The sequence below is a fragment of the Lissotriton helveticus genome, chromosome 7, assembly GCF_964261635.1.
Source record: "Lissotriton helveticus chromosome 7, aLisHel1.1, whole genome shotgun sequence".
Lineage (NCBI taxonomy): Eukaryota > Metazoa > Chordata > Amphibia > Caudata > Salamandridae > Lissotriton > Lissotriton helveticus.
In genome coordinates, this window is record NC_136068.1 from 736,440,143 (window position 1) to 736,458,466 (window position 18,324).

At 45.6% G+C, this 18,324-nt stretch overlaps 1 protein-coding gene across 4 annotated transcripts in view; it reads right to left on the minus strand.

The window, feature by feature from the left end:
* The window catches only part of ARHGAP26 (Rho GTPase activating protein 26), a 2,444,655-nt gene that overhangs the window by 1,806,505 nt on the left and 619,826 nt on the right, over positions 1–18,324 (minus strand). The window lies entirely within an intron of this gene.

The window sequence follows — 18,324 nt, forward strand, 5'->3', positions numbered from 1 at the left end:
TCATCCAGCGTTGTATCAGTTGCATTGTTGCTTGGAATTCGATGACAGAATCGGGTGCATTCAGGGGAAAGATAAGCTGCAAATCATCAGCGTAGTTGTAAACTGTAACTTTAAATTGCTTTAGGAGATGCAGAAGGGGGCGCATGTAAAGATTAAAGAGGAAAGTGAGGACCCCTGTGGGACCCCGCATGTGGAAGCAGTTCTAGAGGCGGTAAAAGAGCCCAGTCTAACCGACTGAGTGCGGTCCGAGATGAAAGAGGTTATCCACTCAAGAGCTGTGCCCCGAAGGCCGGCCTGCTCGACACGGTTGATTAAGATGGAAAAATCAACCGTGTCGAACGCGGCCGACAAGTCAAGTAAGACCAGGGCCTGGTGGATGCCCTTGTCTGCATTAGATCTTAATGCATTTTGGACGGCTAGGATGACCGTTTCCGTCGAATGACAGGGATGGAAACCTGCTTGGTTGGGTTCAAGATAGCCGCTATCCTCTATAAATTTAGAGAGATAGGTAGAGGTATATGCCTCCAGTAATTTTGACAAGTATGGGAGCAAGGAAATAGGCCTATAATTGACCAGGACTTGTGGGTCTGCACCCGGCTTCTTCAGTAGAGGGATGAGTAAAGCCTGTTTAAATCGAGATGGTACCCTGCAGCTGATAAGAGAAGCATTTAGTGCAGGAAGAATACTCTGAGGTATAGCTAGGCCTATGTCCTTATATATGTGTGGGGGGCAAACATCAGGAGAACCTGATTTAACTCGGTTAAAGAGTTCGGACAGCATTTTAGCATCAATCGGTGGAAAAGCCTCGAGCGTAGAAGGGTTAAAAAAGGAATCATTCAAAGGAAGTGGGGCTGGAGAGTTGATTATGCATTGTTTTATGTCCAAAATGTTATTGATAAAGAAAGAATTTAAAGAGTCGCACCATGCTTGGGTAGGGACCACCGGGGGGACCGTTCTGTCGCTGTCGCAGAGCTCATTCACCATCTTAAAGATGTCTTTGGATTTATGTTGTGAGTGTGTGATGAGCTCAGAAAAGTACGTTGTTTTCTGTGCCAGGATGGATTTCTGGTAGGCCTTGCGAGCAGCACAGTAGGTCACCCTATCCTGTTGGGAGTAGTTGGTCCTCCAGGTCCTTTCTTTCTTACGGACTTCTAATTTTTGCGCCTGGAGTTGTGGGGTAAACCATCTGTGAGTATTGCTAGCGCGGGGCCGAGGGGGCCTGACCCAGGGGGCATGGATGTCTGCAGCCCCTGTGATCCAATGTGAGATAGATTCCTCCATGGCATCCGGATGTTCTGAAACCGGAGGTAAAGTTGCAAGTAGCGAGTCTAGAAACTCCGGGGAGCTAATGCTTTACACACATACACAAATACACACACACATCTGCAGGAGTGGAGGGCGTACATTTGGTTATGTGCGCTCTGTGACACACCCTCTTGACAAGCGTCCAAGCCGCCTAAACTCGTAACATGACAGGGTCCAGTCAGCATCTTCTGGTCAAATAAAAGGCATTTGGGTTATTAAAAAATATGCTCCTGTTTTTAAGTGTGCAAAGTGATGGTGGTTACATGGGAGGCTGATAGGGGTTGTGTAGAGTTGGAGGTTGAATGCTTTGTTATGGCTGAGATGGGGTTGAGAAGTGACAGAAAAGTAACGATGTACATCACAAGCCCTACACTCCACAAGAGGAGCCAGAGTGAAGGAGGTGTTAGATAAGGACACAGCAGAGCAGGGCCGAGAAAAATATTATACCCCTTTTAAGACATCATCACCATGGGTATAATAACAATGAGTGTCTGGGTTATACATTTTCAGAAAAAAACCTCATACATTTGTCATGAAGTATGCCCGGTGTTCGTCCACAAATTATTGAAAAGCAGATATTTGGGAGTATTAATAAATCATGTTTCTTTTTTCCAAAAGGTTTGAAGATTTTCTTATTTGCTCAGCTCTCAGTTTTTCCTTTCAACTTGCACACCGATCCTCCTGACAGACAGCCCTGCAGTTTTCTCCAGACATAAATATTTTAGTGCAGCTCTGAACTGCGCTGCTCCAGGGCAGGAATTTATTTTTTGCAAAACATACGGAACTGAATTATAATGTAGTACTTGAGGCCAGGAAAGAGAGTGATTTAACAAGCACAATTTAAAATCTTCTCCATGGGAAAGGATTGCTCGCTCTCTTTTCCTGCATTCATTCTCAAATCCCAAAAAGGTTGCACGTGGGAGGGAGGGGTTGCATTTAATTTACGAGTCGACGCTTTCTCTTTAGGCGCTTCTGTCTGGATTGAATACTGCCACGCGCATCTTAAACACATTGACAGTATGCATCACTAGTGTGGGAGCAGTGCACGTGGCTGCATGGCAATGGCAGTGACAATCTGTCAGAATGGGATGAGATCTCAACCTTTTTAAAACGGGGATTACAGAGCAAACAACATTTTTTTTACAGCAGAGTTGCACACCAGAGTTTAACATGTTTCTAAGCACTACTTTTCAGGCAAGACCTAGCGAAGAAGTGCGTTACCTACTTTAATGCATTTTCCAACTACTGATAGAACGTTTGACCATAAACCAGGGGTGTGTGAGGCAGATCCAGGCCAGATTTTCAGGGGATCGCTTTAAGGAACAAGTTACTTTCCTTCGATAATTAATATAGCTCTGATTAGAAAAGCAGAGCCGCATATAAATGCCAATGAAGCTGAGCACATCTGCAAGTTGTATGACCAGACTTCAGATTGAGACCCTTCCAGATGGAAAAGAGCTCAGTTCACAAAACACCAGAAAAAGCATTACGGAGGTAAGTAACTTGTTCTTCTGGTGGATACTTCTAATTGCAGATTCCACACCTTGCGAATAGATACCAAAATAGTACCTCACAAGGTGGTCAGTCTGTGAACTGGCTGAAATCGAAAAGTCCTGCAGGACCTAGCGGGCAAAAAGCCCCCTCAACGAACTTGACTGTCAAGGCAGTAGCACTTTGTGAACGTGTATATGAAATCCCATGTGGTTGCCTGGCAGATTGCCTGGACATCCACTGGTCGTGCTAATGAAGTGGTATCAGATTTGTCCTTGGTGGAATTAGCCTGTAAGCCTTCTGCAGGCTGCTTTTTGACACTGCGTAGCACATTTTTATGAAGACAACTTTCCCTCAGGAGATGGTACATTTTTGAACAACTTTACATTTCTTTGCTCGTGAAAACCCTACAAAGCTGGTGTTCCTTGGTACAATCAATACAGAAACAAGGCTATTTTTGGACACAAATGATGAAGTACTCTTCCTACTTAGAGGGATGAGATGGAGCAAAGAATGCTGGAAGAGTGGTGACTTGACAGACATGAAAAGAAGTTACCACTTTTGTAGAAGGAAGCTCAGGCCCTTAAAATCAACTTAGTAGGAAAGAAGGTGGAGTAAGGTAAATTTACATAGAGAGCCAACTTCAGGCTCTCTAGGTCTCAAATAACTTTATTTCGATTCCTCAAGGAAATCATAAAAGTATACATCAATTTAAAAATACATAAACCATAATAAAATCACAATACATTTCTATCTAATCTTATAGAAACATCATGATACATAGTTACATAATTCTGATTTCCACAGATATATTCAGTAGAATAACATGTTTTCTAGAACCTTTAGGCAACATTGAAAGTAACGGTGTTCTAAAAAATTTAGCAGTTACGATACATGGAACTGTTGTATGACAATTTAGGACAATTGACAGCCACTGAAAAACTATTGCCACTACTTAAATAGGTTCCTCTACCCACTGTGTAGTTGTCAATTCCCAGTGGTCTGGGGGAAAGCATGTAAAACGTATCGGGGTAGAAGTCATGTAAGTTCCTGGTAGAAATAAGACCATCGCCCTTTTGAGGTAGCCATGTCTGCATGTATGGCACTATGTGTCTGCTCCTAAAACGTATCAGGATCAGATCGCCCAAGATGTCTTTTTTGAGGGGTCCAAGCCAGCCCACCCTCCGGACGCTTATTATTCGACCATCAAAGTGATAGGGCAGAGGTCTGTTTTTAGATAGCCAGAACTTGACTTTGTTCATAAGCTCATGTTGTCTCTCAGTTTTACCGTGTATTAGTTCAGGGACTCCCGAGAGGACAATTACAAAAGGCGCTGCTTCCGGAGGTAACTGTATATGGGTGGTGCGCACGTGTTTAGATGGAGTGTGACGCGATGTTGTCGGTTTCAGGGGGGCTTTGGGAATGATAGGCAGCAGGGAAATGGGGGTAGGTACTTGAGTAAGCACCGCTTCGTCAGATAAAGTCAATTTAGGTAGGTTTGAAGAGGCAGATGTCGGCGGGCAATAAGTTGTTGCAGTATGAGTGGAGGATTTCTGGAGAGATTTGATGGAGTTCTCCAGCCCCGTCAGCCTCTCCCCAAATGCAGTGATTTTGTCGATTAAAGGGTTTATTAAGGATTCGATGAGATGTTCAATCATAGGCAAAAGGGTGTGATGAGAGAATGTTGCAACAGGTGGCGAATTAATTACAGGTGGTATAGGAGTTAGACATGGTTTATCAAGTGTTTGTGACTTAGAATAACTCCCATATTCTTTGTCCCCATCGCACTTCCCTTTAGCAGGTATAGCCCTGGTAGGTATTGTACTAAGGGTGTTAATTTTGTTGTTTTCCGAAAAGGATATCAGCTCCCTTGGACATAATGATGATGATGATAAGCTGCTGCTTTTTAGCGTGGGGGAGGGTTCTGCAGAAACGTACTTTGCCTTACACAGACTGTTCAAATCATCCAACCAAGAAAGTGTAGATGATGGATGTGCAGTTAAGTCAACCCTGGGGGACCCAACCGGGGATTGTCGTGAAGCATTTTTAGCCGCGTCTCTGAAGAGGGGAAAGAGGTGACTAGTTGTTGTGAGGGGGGTGTTGTCGAGCATATCCCCTGTATGGACATTAGGCATTGTTAAGGAGGTTACGAGTCAGTAAATTACCTCTAGTATGGGACCCGAACAAACAAGGGGGGTGGCCCGTCCCCGTCCTCCTCAGTCCGATGAGGGCCACAGAGGGCCCGCCCTTTGCCCGGGCTTAGCCCCGCGCTTTGACCCGCGCGCGTCCCGCGGGACCGAGACAGGTCCTCAATGTATAGGTCAAGGAGGCGGGGCCGGCTGGGGAAGAGTACCAGCTGTTGGCAATGTCAGGGAATGCTGGTACTCGCAGTCCCTGGCCGCCGCACCCGCCGAAAATCCCACAACAAACTGGGACAGCAAAGAGTCTCCTGATGGACAGTTCACTCCTCCGGTCCACCCGCTGGTCCCAGGAACGGAAACCTCGAGCCGCGAGTCGCACCCGGGGAGCGGGGACGTCGAGAGGTATTTACAAGGCAGCAACTAGGAGGCGGGGCCGGCTGGGGAAGAGTACCAGCTGTTGGCAATGTCAGGGAATGCTGGTACTCGCAGTCCCTGGCCGCCGCACCCGCAGAAAATCCCACAACAAACTGGGACAGCAAAGAGTCTCCTGATGGGCAGTTCACTCCTCCGGTCCACCCGCTGGTCCCAGGCACGGAAACCTCGAGCCGCGAGTCGCACCCGGGGAGCGGGGGCGGCGAGAGGTATTTACAAGGCAGCAACTAGGAGGCGGGCCGGCTGGGGAAGAGTACCAGCTGTTGGCAATGTCAGGGAATGCTGGTACTCGCAGTCCCTGGCCGCCGCACCCGCCGAAAATCCCACAACAAACTGGGACAGCAAAGAGTCTCCTGATGGGCAGTTCACTCCTCCGGTCCACCCGCTGGTCCCAGGCACGGAAACCTCGAGCCGCGAGTCGCACCCGGGGAGCGGGGGCGGCGAGAGGTATTTACAAGGCAGCAACTAGGAGGCGGGGCCGGCTGGGGAAGAGTACCAGCTGTTGGCAATGTCAGGGAATGCTGGTACTCGCAGTCCCTGGCCGCCGCACCCGCCGAAAATCCCACAACAAACTGGGACAGCAAAGAGTCTCCTGATGGGCAGTTCACTCCTCCGGTCCACCCGCTGGTCCCAGGCACGGAAACCTCGAGCTGCGAGTCGCACCCGGGGAGCGGGGGCGGCGAGAGGTATTTACAAGGCAGCAACTAGGAGGCGGGGCCGGCTGGGGAAGAGTACCAGCTGTTGGCAATGTCAGGGAATGCTGGTACTCGCAGTCCCTGGCCGCCGCACCCGCCGAAAATCCCACAACAAACTGGGACAGCAAAGAGTCTCCTGATGGGCAGTTCACTCCTCCGGTCCACCCGCTGGTCCCAGGCACGGAAACCTCGAGCCGCACTTAGTAGGAAAGAAGGTGGAGTAAGGTAAATTTACATAGAGAGCCAACTTCAGGCTCTCTAGGTAGATTCACCTTACTCCACCTTCTTTCCTACTAAGTTGATTTTAAGGGCCTGAGCTTCCTTCTACAAAAGTGGTAACTTCTTTTCATGTCTCACACTTCTAGCTGATGCCATGGCAATGAGAATTACAGTCCGTAAGGTCAGAAGTTTCAATGGACAACTGTGCAATGGTTTAAATGAGATGCACATGAGGATTGTGAGGACTAAGCTCTAGTCCCACTGGGGCAACAGAAAGGGTTTTGGTGGAAACAAATGTCGCAAACGTAAAAAATAAAATAAAAAAAAACAACTGGTGATTAAAATAACAAAGGCTGATTCAGCAACTGCAGGAAGGCAGAACAAACCTATAAGTAGCCCTGGACAGTGTCCAAGACAAGGCCCTGCCAAGATAGAGACAAACAACAAAGCTTTGGATAGCTATGCCTGTAAAGGATCAATTTCGCAAGTGCGCCACAAATCCACATCGCTGTCCCAATGATGTGCATATACTCTATCAATGGAGGGATACCACACCCTCAAGATGACATCAACAACCTTGATATGCAGGAATGTCAACTCAATCTCCAAGCACAGAAACACAACCTCCCAACGTGGTAGCTTGAGCAGAGGGTAGATGCTCATGCCCAGGAATATCAAGTACTACACTCTCCTGGCACAATTAGATACCACTAGAATGACTTGGGCCTGGTTGTTCCTGAACTCGGGGCAGAAAGGTAGTGGTGGGAAGGCATACAGGAGTCCAGAGATCCAGTCTAAATGGAAGGCTTCTCCGAGCGAGAGCTGCTTTGTAAACTCAAGCTCACAGAAGTACTCGCATTGCATGTTTGAGAGCAGCAAAAAGATAGAGCCAGGATTCTCCCAATTCTTAGAAGACGGTCTGTGCCACCTCAGATTGAAAAATTTGGGATCCACAAGGTGGTTGCAGCTAAATTGGTCTGGCCTGCTGTTTATAAATCCTGCCAGGTAGTTAATCACCAAGGAAATCCCTTGTCGGTTCAGATGTTTCCAGATGTGCAAGGCCTTCTGGCACAGGGTCCATGACCCATTCCGCTCTGCTTGCTGCAGTGCCACAAAATGGTAGAGTTGGCCATGAGTACCTGCACCAGCTTTCCTTTAATTGTGTTCAGGAAGGACTTCAGCCGCAAACTAATCACACTGAACTCCAACATGTTGATATGGAGTCATCTGAACGCCACTTCTTCCAAATGTCCTTCTCAAGCCAGTAGTGATGCATCCATGACCACTTTCAGCTCTGGTTGGGGTAAGTAGAAGGACTGGTCACTGACCCATTCGTAGTCCAGTATCCACCACTGCATTTCTTTTACAGTCTCTTCCAAAATCTGGATACAAACCAAGAGATTTCCACGATTTTGAGCCCACTGGAAATTCCGCAGAGCCCACATCCCAGTCTCAGAGTCATCCAGTACAGAGACTGAAACATAGGCATAATAGCGCAAATGTCCTAGTCTCCCTATTCGGAGGGAAAGGCAGAAGATCATAACATATCCTGAATAGCTCTGATGAAAAGGAGCATGTGCAAAGGATTCAGGTGTGACTTCAGCTCATTGATAGTGAACCCAAATGATGATAGGTGGTTTGCCATAGTCTGGAGATGTAAGACTACTGTCTGGGGTGTGCTCGCCTAGAGCAGCGAGTCGTCAATGTAGAGAAGATAGACATAACTGACCTCCGAAGATGTGCTGTACCAAATCACCATCAATTTAGTTAACACCTGAGAAGCACTGGTAAGTCCAAACGTGGGCACAGGGGAAGGGGGGCTGTAGGTCCAATGCCACCTTCCAGTCTATAGGGCTGACAGGACCTGTACTAGCAGGGGATGACGACGTGCCAAAATGGGCACTGAACACAATGGTATACCCACAGTGGATCCAAGGGTACAGACATTGCAAAGAGCACATTCACTGGCAAAAGTCCACCTAGAGGCCCCGGCAGTTCCTTGGCTCGCAAGAGGGGGGAGCCGGTAAAGTGCTGAAGATCTGCAGCATATCCTCCCTGAAAGCTTCTACTTGCTGCACCATCACAGAGTGAACTGGAAAGTCAGGGTGCATTGAGAACACCAAAGACAGAATCTTCTGCGATGGACATATGCAGCAAGCCAGTGAAGCATGTTGACAGCCATGCACTTTCTTTATAGTTAGAGAAGGGGAGGTTTCCCCACTTAGATTTCTTATGTTTCTTCTTCAATGAGGACATGCCTTATGAACGACTTCAGGAATGGGACATTCCTTTTGGATTGGACAGGTCAAGACACCGAGTTTTCTTGTGCTTGGTGACAGTTTGGCTTCATGTTCCTGTATAGCTTTCAGGTTCATGTGAGCGCAGTCAGCACAGGCCTTGGCTTTGTGGTCCGACCCCAGGCATAGCTAACAGACTTTGTGAAGGTCAGTCACAGATATTTGTTTGCTACAGTCCCTGTACGGTTTAATCCCTGTGGTTTTAAGGTACGGCGTTAACATGGAACGCTGGATACATTTTTGATGAAAAGACTGGTCAAAGGAGGCAAAAAAAAAAAATGAAATGACGTCAGCACATGGGGGGCACATAAATCCAGCTCTGCTCCGTCACTTTTGGGGTGGTATGTTGTCACCTCTGAGCCATATGGCACCACCCACTGGCATGTGGTGTGTAATGCTGGAAAAGATTCTAAAGATATGGAATCTGCCGTTAGAAGTATCCATCAAAAAGAGGCGTCTCCTCCTAATTGTAATTTGCACAATGAGATGTATTAGTGGTTTCTGAACAAAACTGAGGTGTGGGTTGACCCTAGGACAACTACATGTTGTACCCATAGGTCTTCCCAAACAGGAAATTTAAAAAAATTACAGTATGGAAGTTAAAACACTGGGATGATGAAAGTTAACTGCCCTTGCAGGCCACCATTCTTACATTTGTAGCCCATCGAAGGGGTTAGATTAGCAACCTTCCTAATTAATATCTCTTGGACATGTTAGGAAACCCTGAGCATTTTGCGAAATGACCTATTAACACGTAGGTTACATCCTATCGGAAAGTTTCAAAAAGGCTTTGCTCAAATTGCACCCGTTATTTGTATTTGCAATATTCTTGAAAGCACGTCAGATCTACAGTGTGGGACTTGTATATTAAACAATGAAGTAACTTCAACATTATATGACTGCAGACAGCACTCATGCCATTTTGTGTGACAGGTCATGAAGGGAGAAGACGCTCAAAGATGTACAAGGTAATATAATGCATCCCTGGATATAGCAACGTTTCATATTTCAAGTTTTTGCATTGGAGCTGTATTCAGTTATCCCTATTGAATTACATAAAAGTAAGCATTTTAAGAGAAAGAGGCATACCTGAGCAGTCAATGAAATTAAAAGGGATTCCACTGATTTATGAATTCGAATCCATAAAGGAAGAAGACTTTCTACATTTTTAATAAAACCCGAACAAGACCTGGACTTGGGTTACAACTAGTAGGCTCTTAGAGGTGCCTGGAGTTCCATTGTTTAATTTCCTCATTTACTGATCACTACTCCTTTGATCCTGTTCAATGTGAATAATATGACCACATTCATGTAATTCTTTGTCTCTCGTTATATTTCTTTGTCATGATCAACACTGAAGACAATAACGGCAACTATTTTACTAAAATCCATAAATAACATACTCTTAGGATTTTTAGGCCAGCCCTCTTCATTCACTGGTCTTTGAAGCGTTCATGTTTTTATTCCGTCCCCTACAGCATGCAACATGGGCAATGGATCAGCCCATTTCGGCCATTGGCTAACTTCACTTTGAGTGATGGCATCCTGCCCGTTCACATGGAGAACAAACACACACCCATACATACACACACACACACACACACACACACACACACACAAATTGGCTCCCTTCGGTGCCAGGGCCTACTAGGGAAATGTATGCTTTTTGAGACAAAAAAAATGGTTTGCTTTTAGCCACTGCTCTTTTTTTCAGATTGATGAGGGTCCAGCAACTTCTCGGACAATAAACAAGACAAAAAACAACACAAAAAACAAAACAACCACTGACAAAGCCAAAAGACTCAGTCAGTGCTAGCCCAAATGGCTTTGCCAGAGTTTATTATAAGATACAAGTAATCCATAAACTGAATTGTATTTTTGGTGTTTTCCAGTAGGCTTTCCCATTTTGCAACCGCATCATCCCAATATTATGGAACTCTGATTGATGGAAGCCTATGTCTCTTCTGGCAAGACACCTGGGCTTTCAAGCAATGCACAGATCTCTGCACCAGAAGCCACCAAGAGACCGAGCCACAGCTCACTTCTCTGCTCTTTTCATTTATCCCCCTTCGGACGGTACCCAGTAAAAGGCTTCATTGCCAGTGCAAGATACAGTCTCCACCAACACCATAACTATTTTTTACTACTGCACTGATTGTGCCAAAAAGGCAAACTCCAACATGTCAATATTGATCTCTGTGTCTCAATAGGCTTCTCAGTTGGCACAGCCCAGGGTTTCCAGTCTGTCCGCCACACTTTCGGGATATAATTTATGAACTGGAAACTCCTTGTAGCATTTCTTTTTACCTGTAGTCTCGGACGTTTAAAAAAACATAGAAAGTGCACTTGATGCAATAGGGAAGTCTCTTATAGAGTGTTTTGTTGTACGTGCCCATCTAAAAATGACCAGAGACGTTTTAAGGCATGGGCACAGTGGGCTCTGGCCCAGGTCCACGGTCTTTCAGGGGCCCCTTGAGAGAGCCCTCGGGCAGCCAATTGTTATGAGACGACCCTTTAGGCACGCATAGGAGTAGGCGGACAATGTTACGTTGTGTTGCTTATGATTTCGGAGACTTAGAGGTCAGACAATTTATTAACCCATCCACAGTGTTTGCCCCATTGTTATTCGATTAATCTTATTCCTGTGTAATATACCACTGTACCAGTCGATTAGCTTTTTGCATCTGCAGTTATCATCGTTGGTATTTTTTTCTGTTATTATTGCACTGATTCCCCCACCCTATTCACCTGTAGGAAAATTCTTTAATAAAATACAGGGAAAAAGAAAAAGAAGATTCGGAACCAACGCCAATTTGAATGCATAAGGTCGTTTATGAACCATGCATCATCAAACCACTTGATCAGAACCAGATGTTAGTCTAAGTAAATCATTTGAGCTAGTCAAAGAGAATTTCTTAAACATGTTTTCGTTCTTATAATTTAGCCCACATGCGCCCGATTCACTCAGGCTCTTCTAAGCATGTCCTGCTTGATCGATGTGGATGGAACACTAGCAGGGCCCACTTTAATCTCTCTCTGCAGGAGATGGAAGCCATTTCCTTCAAGAGAACAGCAACAGGGGTCAGACAGGGAAGCTCCAAGGATGTTCAAAAAGGCGAAAACCGACCTGTATTATAGTGGCTAGCAAAATACATAATAAGAAGTTACTTGGTTTGAAGTGTTCACAATCTTGGAGAATTTGTTTCTACTCATTGGAGAGAACGGTGCAGTGCACCAAATGATATTGTTTGCAGAAGCAGGTATGTAATTTGGAGGCGAGTGATAGCTTTGATCTTTCCTGTAAAGTGAGAAAGGCATTGCATTGAGCTATCTAAGAAGGCAATGAATTTGCATGAATGTAATTGAATAATGTTTTGTTGGGATTAGGAGAGATGGTTATTTGGTACTGTATTAAATTGGCCGTTTGTGGTGAGGATCGAATATTTATTGTTTCTTCCTACAGGTTTTAGATTGGTGCAACAAAGGGGTTACTTTAAGTTTTGCAAACAATTTCCAGTACTAGACATGCCTGTCATTACTTTCTATATAACTACAGTTGACTCTGTTTATCTAGTCTAGTTATTCTTTTAGCTAGAGTGGGGTTAATGTGTCTATTGTTGATTAGGACATTGGAATATTGGGAGCGCCACTAAAAACAATGGAGGGCTCCGGGCTTCTAATGGCTGGTAAGAGCCAGGAGCATCAACATTTCAAAGTTTGACAAAGGCCTCATGGAACCAGAGGGGATTTCTACCCCCTCGGGCTCTGTGAGGCCTTTGTTTTTCGTATTAGACCATTCTGCCCTCTAGGGGTGGAATGTTCTAATAGCCTTGGAGCCGTCCGTAGTGGGCTCAATCGGGCATTAAAGGCCCCAGTGGTGGCTCCTCCACTAAGGTAGAGGAGCATCACCACACTGCTTTAGGAGCAGTGCAGCGGAAAGATAAAATGATAACCTGGTCATTATCATTTTATCTTTCACTATGGGCTGTCTTAGGGCGGGGCAGAGCTGGGGTTACGGGGGAAGAGTGGTTTGCCCACTTCAAGTGGGCATGCTTGCTTGGACGGCCTCTTGGGGAGGTCAAACAGTCATGTGCACTTTGTGCCTTCCCCAGAAGGCTACATTACACAGCCTGGTGAGGAACATGCAAAGAAGTCCTTATCTGAGGGCCGAACTACAGCGCTCAGACTAATCACAAAGCTGCATTGCAGCATTTTGATTGGCTTAGGGGAGTTAGCAAAGGAGCTTCCTTCCACTATGGAACGGAAGCAGAGGAGAAGGCACTGAAGGGACCAAAGGGGAGAGACAGCCAGCAGGCAAAAGGTAAGTGGATTTTTTATTTCGACACAAAGAAGTAATGAAGGAAGGAAGCCAGACTGCAGCATTCTGCCACTTACACCTCTCCTTTCTAGGCAGCTTCACCCCTGATGTCAGTATTGAAAACCAGAGCAATTATGCCGTTTACAAATCAGGGGGGAGATTCAGTTATTTCGGCATATATTTTATGTAAAGTTAATGATATATAGATTTTTTTTTAAGGGATTCTAACAAAAGTTTATTTTTAAAACAGTTTCAAAGACTTTTGTTGGGACGTTCATTGCCTTTTGATGTTTTAATGCGACGAGTGAAAAGCAGCGCAATCCAGCATCTCTTCACATCTCAAGACCATAAAGTGTACTTTCTACAAAGGCCTTTTTCTTCAAACAAATTGTGTAGCTGGCCCCAAAATAAGATACCATATTTTGTTTGGTAGTTTGGTGCTTCTTTTCAACTATAGCTGATTTGAGAGCACGTATGCTGGACCAAAAGCACTTTCAACCAAAAGTATCGGTGGGATACTTTGGCTTGAACATTGTTAAATATGAAGGATGTATACCTCCAGTACCTCTTCCAGTAAGTGGGAGAATCTCTCTACCCATGTGACTTGGATTAAGGTGCCCTCTTTTCTTTAAGTCAAGATTTACCAGTAGTAGTGCAGTGCGCAGCTGTAGGGTTAATACAGGGAAATTCAACTAGAACCTTTGTGAATTAGGACTCCTTGCGACCTGCACCTTCTTAATACATACACTCACAGAGCACTCAAGATGAGTGAACTATTGGGAATTGCTTATACTGACGAAATAGCATCAGCAATGTTGGCAGCACCATCCTTTCTACCAGACACAAATATCACCCAGTGGCTCCATCAATCACAGAACTGGGATGAACCTAAAGAATTTAAAAGGAACCAGATGAAAATCCTACTCCACGGGGCTATGAGGACAGAACATTTACGTGGCAATGCAGCTCCAACACGACTGTTGATTAACAAAGAACCGAGAATCTTTCTGGTGGAACCTATCTTTAAGAATGAATGGTCATTGATAGTGTGAAGATGCACGCGAGACTGGTTAATCCTAATAGTTAATACAGCTAAACGACTGTCGGACACCCTGCTCATAAAATTCAAAACGAGTGAGGATATGGTAAACACCCAAATCAAGATAACAGTGTTTAAAAAGAAACTCTAAATCGACTAAGAGATTGGTGAGCATAAGGACTACCTGATGCAAAACAAGATCAATAAACTACAGAAATATCTCAAGAAGTTTTCACATGAGAAAGTGTATCCATACATTAAAGAGGACTATAGAAAACCAGACTCAGATACAGGATCATTGTACAGGAGCAACTCAGGCCACTCAGACCAGGAATATTGGTCCAGTGATAACTCATCCAAGAACTGGAGAGGAAAACAAAGGCGTACAAGAGGGACTGGGTTTAACCCTGCATACCTTCCTCCCCAGATGTTCACATGGCCAGGACCTTATGGACCGGAGCAGTTTCAAGGACCACCTCATTTCCAAAACGTGGCATACTTCCAACCCAGCCAGGACCAACAGTATTTGTTAGGACGGGGTGGAGGACAAGGAAGATGAGGCAGATGGAACAGAAGAGTCCAATGGGATGATGCATCAAGAGAAGGGGTGAACACAAGGAGCCAGACGAGGGAAGAACAATCGGGCCCAAGCTCCCTGTAGTCCTAGTGGTCAACCTTACGAATGAGACCTGGACTCCAGACAAATTGGCTGTTCTTAACAAGGGACTCAGGTTTGTCCCCACAGCTCAGATTGACAAATTTAGGACAAGATGTGAATTGAGTGGATTCTTTAGAAAAATCAGAGTAAAAACATACTTTGAGGGCAAGCCCCGGTTGGAAGCAGACACCTGCTTCCCCACGCTATGGAAGAAATCCAACTTCAACCCTCCACCATCCATGAAGCCACCAAAAGTAATCGCAATTGAAGAAGCAGTCATCAATGAGGTGGAGCAATTACAACCCAGGATAGATGCCTTCAATAATCTCAACAGAAGAGAACAAGAGGCACTAAGCTAAAGAACACATCTCGTGATTAAACCAGCAGATAAAGGTGGAGCCATCGTTGTTCAAGACAAAGACGGCTACAGGGGAGCGTACCTGACCTTACTTTCATTTACAAGACACTACAAAAACGTCCTATGGGACCCTACGACAAGTCTACAAATTAAAATTGCCAAAATCACAGGAGAAGCATTGAAAAGGCACTGGATTAAAAAATGAAAAGGAATTCCTCAATACAGCCGAACCCAGAACATCACTATTTTGCACAATTCCCAAGATCCACAAAGGCAGAATCCCACCTCCAGGAAGACCTATTGCATCTGGGATAGGTTCAATTTTAGAACCTCCCAATACTTAGATTGTTTTTTATGACCAATGGTCACACACATCAGATCATACGTGAGATATCAAACACCTACTCAACATCCTAGCTGATGTAGAGTATGATCCCACATAAGAGAGGATGATATGTCTTGATGTTGAAGCTCTGTACACCAGTAATTCTCAAGAGGAGAGCCTACGCGTTATTGAGAACACACTATGCACGCAGGACTGGCCTTGGCATGCAACCATTGAATGGATTATGACGCTAATGCACATGGCTTTGACTGAGAACTTATTCAGATTCGAACACCAACTTTACTGACAGAAGCACTGGACTTCCAAGGGCCGTATTTTTGCCCCCAGTATTGCATGCTTGTACATGAGCCAACTGGAAGAACACGACAGTGGGACCAACAATCCTTACACCGACAAAGTCCAGACCTAGAAGAGATAAATAGATTATATCCTGATAATATAACACGGTGATGAAAAGGGCACTGAGGCATTTGTAGAATGGATGAACTAACTGAACCCCTTCCTCCACTTCACCAGGACCACTCGCACCACGAAGGTATAATGTCTTTATTTAAACATCATATTCAGAGGTAGAAAACTGGAGAGCACTCAATACCAAACCCACAGACCAAAACAGTCTGCTTCACTTTAACACTGCACATCCGCATTCCCTGAGATCGAAAATCCCAGTGGGACAGTATCTAAGGATCAGTAAAAAATGTTTGGACTTGGAAAGCTACAAAGAAGAAGCAGACAAACATACCAGAAAACTGCAGGAGAAGACCTACCCCAAAAAGATAATAGAACAAGCTCAGAAAAGATCTCACAACACCCCCCCATTCTGCCTTACTAGAGACCACCATGAAAAAAAAGCCAACTCATTGATGTGAGTTACCACCTAAAACTTACTGGCAAAAGTAATCAAGAAGATTATAAATAGCAAGTGGCACATACTGACTTCAAACCAGCTAACGTTTGAGAAACCACTGTTTTCTTTCAAACGCAACAGGAGCCTTAGGAATACCCTGGTAAATACAGATTGTTGGAAAACCCAGCAACACACACAAATGACCCTGTGGAACCATCCACAAGTGACGGGACATTATCCATGTGGCTCATGTATTATTTGCCAATGCACAGCCCAGACCACCCACATCGACCTGGGTCTTCCTCAGGTTTGGGAACAGTGACACCACACTAACTGCAACACTGAAAATGTAATCTATATGATTACATCCCCTTGCAATAGCCGATATATTGGAATGACAACCAGGAGAGTCAAGACACGCATAAGCGAGCATAGAAGCACTATACTAAGAGCTAAAAAAGCTACTAAACTCACATCCCCTTATGTTGAAAGGAGACATTCGGATCAAGATCTCCAGTGGACTGTGATTGGGAAACTCAAGGGGGATGCGGGTGTGTCCCAAAGATTACTAGAGAAGTAACAATGGTGGGTGTACAGACTCAAGACCCGCACACAAGGACTCAATGACTATTCCATGGGGCAACTGATCTACCATTAAGATATGCCCGGGATTGACGGTAGCACTATTCTGCAAATTTCAAATGTTACACCAGATAGACTCCTGTTTATACTCTTTTACACTCTTCTAATCTCACTTCTTGGGATGAATAGGTATGTGTGACGTTGATAACAATAACTGATACTGACAAATCAAAACATCACACCTATGTTAAATGACAAAACACCACTTGGTTTTCAGTCGCATACACAGTGCAACGATTAGAAGCCTTACATGACAATTGTCTCTTTGCACAGCATCTGACGGTTTTGGACCCCCCTACCAAATGGAGACTAATCATTTAGAAGCAGCACCCATAATTTAGAAGCTGCCATGTGTACCAATCACTTAGGTTGTTGATGCACAGCTACAAATACAAAGAAATATGGTCAATCTCCATACACATTTTTGTAATTTTTTTTAAAATTAAGTGCGCATTACACAGGCAATGGGTTAATATGGGCTGCGAGTACTGCCTTGGTATAAACAGTCTATAGGTCTTTATAACACCGCTACTAACAAGGTAGAGGACAAATGCACAAGTTACTTACCTTCGGTAACGATATATCTGTAAGAAACAGTAGTTGGTGTTAGATTCCTTACCGCTCCACCCCTCCTCCCCGTTCTGGCCAAGGCTGCTGGCGCTGGCCCTGACAGGCCCAAGGACTTGGCCGTAGCCCTGGAGTCCTTGAAACGCTCAAGCGCACTGTCTGCTTTGTCGCCGGAAAGGCGACGGCCATCGAAGGGCATGTCCACGAGCGTGGACTGGACAGCCCCCAAAAAATTGGCGCACCTCATCCAGGCGAGGTGACGGATCACCACCGTCGTGGAAATCGCTCTGCCCAGCGAGTCCGTGGTATCAAGTCAACATCTGATAGAATAACGTGCTGCATCCCGCCCCTCAACAAGAGCTTGGGCGAGCCGTGTCTGGGCCTCCTCCAGACACTGGTGCAGCACGTCTGCAACCGTGTACCACAAAGAGTGGGTGTAACAGCCCAAAAGACAAGCAGTGTTGATAGACCGCAACCCCAGACTTAGGGGTCGAATAGGATCGCGGACGGACTCGAGTCCGTCCGCGACCCCTGAGGAGGAGGGAACGTCCCCATGGGCTGCGGCGTTCTCTCCGAGGTGGCAGTCACATCCTCTATCTTTAACATTGCGGTGGGTGCAGCTTCAAGCTGCAACCGCCGCAATGTTAAAAATGCATGCATCGCATTTGCATGCACAAAGCGGCAGGCACCGCGCGGTGCCTGCTGCTTTGTGCACGCAAATGCAGGGGGGGTACCATAGGTACCCCCCATGTGCACACCCCAACCCCCTTCCCCCAGGGGGCGCGCAACGGGCCCCCGAATTGAAATTCCGCATGCTTTTCCACGGCGGAACAGCCGCCGCGGAAAAGCATTACATTCACACCATCCTAATATGGCCGGCGGTGTCGAATAGACACCGCCAGCCAAGTTAGAGCTTTTCCGCCTCGGTCGGAAGGCGACCGCGGCGGAAATGCTGCAGACGGAATCCCA